This window comes from Zingiber officinale, chromosome 8A (genome assembly GCF_018446385.1).
Source record: "Zingiber officinale cultivar Zhangliang chromosome 8A, Zo_v1.1, whole genome shotgun sequence".
Taxonomy (NCBI): Eukaryota; Viridiplantae; Streptophyta; class Magnoliopsida; order Zingiberales; family Zingiberaceae; genus Zingiber; species Zingiber officinale.
The window spans coordinates 32,144,285-32,147,150 of NC_056000.1; positions in this window are offsets into that span (position 1 = coordinate 32,144,285).

A 2,866-nucleotide genomic window follows, 5' to 3' on the forward strand; every position below is an offset into this window, starting at 1 on the left:
TGCACATAAGCCTAAAGAAATTCGGCACTAACTGGTTAAGGAAATATGGAAATATTTACAAATAGCGGAGAAGAATGAATAAACAAGGAACCGCAGGCCGGTGATAAACTAGTCCTTAAAAAAACACAAAAAATCTGCGGGTGATTCGTGTGGCCGATCATATGCAGAAGGAATAACAACTTGGTAGTCGGATGAAAATTCATAGATAGATTTCAGACTTTCAATATCGTCCCCTTCGAACCTGAACTTGATGGAAGTATACTAGAGCTCAGGGACAGGGACGGGGGGTTGTGAAGAACTGGCCATCGAAAATAAAAGAGGCAGGAAGGAGCAACGAACGGATTCAGATAAGGAAAAGGTGAAGATGCTTACAAAAAAGATCGCCAGAGAATAAGAAAGGGTGAAGCGTCGCAGAAGGCTCGAAAACGAAGGCACGCGAAGTGAAGAAGACGACGATGCAAGCGAGGTTTATAAACCTCGTGGTCGATCGACCTGAGCCATCTGATCCAGGGCTTAAAAAATTAGGAGAAGATCCGATCATAGAATTTGAAAAGGTGTTTATCACATCACCAGCAAATATCCGCCTATCACGTCAAATATGCGGCGATAGAAAGTGGGGCACGTGGCGTTCAGCTAGCGGAAGGCATTAATGAGGCTTAATTAAAAGGTATGACCTTGTGTTCGGTCATAATTATCAGATATTTGCACAGTCTTCAAGAAATTTGGATGATGTCAGCTACTGTGAAAAGGCACTCATCCGAGGGAGCGCGAGGAAAATAAAAATTTCGCCAAGTATTGTCGCCCATTGTCCCGATCGGCATAGAGAGTGGGTTATCACACTGCCAAGCGGCCAATTCACTATCTGCCTTTGTAGGTATGATCCGAGCAGTAGCTACAAATCAAGCCTGGTGAAATAAAGCCGAACGGCATGAACTCTTGTTCTAAACAGAAACTCGGGAGCGTATCTGGTCCGATCGGACGTGGAAACCACCGAAGACTCTACTGTTCAAGTCAGTCGGACTTGCAGCCTCCTTCAACTAGACTTTTGGAGAGGCTTGCGATGCGGTGATAGAGGGACCCACCCGTCACTGGTCAACTACCGAGGTGGAGGTCAAAATTAAGGTGGTCAATGCCAAGGTATCAAAAGGCTCACCTGCGGTGGCCGAGCGGAGGTCATCTACAACGGTCGGTCGAGGCAATCAGGGTTCAATTGGTAAGAGACTACAAAGGTCGGTCGGGTAATAATTGTCCAGGCGGACCAACCGTTTAGCTCGGATAATACAGCAAGACAGTCAGACGCTCAGTGCGAAGCAATAGGACGCTAAGGAGACCGGAGGAGCTTGCCCGAACAGGGAGGGCATGCTACTACACAATCACCACAGGGAAGAGCAACGAAGGTCAACAGAGCGGAGGGATCCCGACCGAGCGGCTACCCCACTCGGCCAAACAGCGAGATCATTGTCGTATCTCTCAATATCCTTCTCGGAAATAATATCATTGACACGAGGCATGGTCGATAGGCGGATCGTATGGCGGAAGCTTCTACTGTCTTGTCAGGGATATGTATGCCCTGTTAAGATATGATGTCAGAGGCACTTTCCTAACAGGTCCCTTCATAGGACATATTAGAGAACGCATTAATGCCTCGAGGAGTGTGCACGTCGCCTACTAGGGCTCTATATAAAGGGAGGTTCATCATCGATGGAGGTATGTGTTATTACTATTTACACTTGTGTTACTATTGCTCTGCTTCTTTCTACACTTCCGATGACTGATTTGAACGTTAGAAGGTCAATACCAAGAATCTCTTTCCTGACTCAATGCTAACATTATTTGTTTTACCAAGTGGAGCACATTTTATAACTAGTCAGTATAGAAACTACATCTTTAACTTTTCACCCTTTCATTTTCGGACAAAATCAAGAATTATCTTCTCTCATTTGTTTATATTTTAGGAACAGCAAAAGACGAGTCATGTCCACAACTTTAGGACCTTTTATTTAAAAAGGAAAAAATAATGATACAAAAAATTATTGACAGATAAAAATTAGTACAACATCCTTTATTTTCATCAAACTTTTTTTAAAAATATTATTATAATAATTTTTAATAAAAAATATTGTAATATTAATTAAAATTACTCTAATAATTTGATTAAAAATTTCTAAATCGATCTATTACTAGGGCTGTAAACGAGCCGAGTCGAGTCAAACTTTGGGGTGTTCAAGCTTATTTGATAAGATAACCGAGCTGAGCCGAGCCGAACTTAAAATGAACCAAGCTTTTGAAATGAGTGTTCAAGCTTGACTTGATTTATTTTTTTATGAACTTGAGCTTGTTTGAAGCTTGGCTTGAGTTTGATTCGTTTAGATGTTATCAATGTCAGACTTGAGATTTTGATGACCTGAGTCGAACTTAAAAAAAATAGCCCCCTCTTATAATATCTTATTACTATTTTAATTTAAAAATTTATCCACACTTTAAAATATGAAAGCCAAAAGTCTTGTCTTATTTCACTACCAAAATCAATAAACCCATAATCCAAATCTCTAAAAGGATAAATAATATCAATGTCATATGCTACAAATTATGTAACAATATGAAGTAAAGACTATAAATTACTATGTGCATTTTTTGCCTCAAACGGTAGACATTTTGAAGCAAGTTCCACTAGCTTTGTAGCATCCTCATTGGCATATTGCCCATCCAGGGATGAATCCATTATCATCAACATGCTCTTTTCTCTTATCAAATCTAGTGTCTGACAAAAGACAACAAAAATTCAGTTTGATCATAATCAAATAGTATTAGACTAGTAAAAATAAATTATCAGACAATCAAATATATCAAAAAACAACTTGAGATT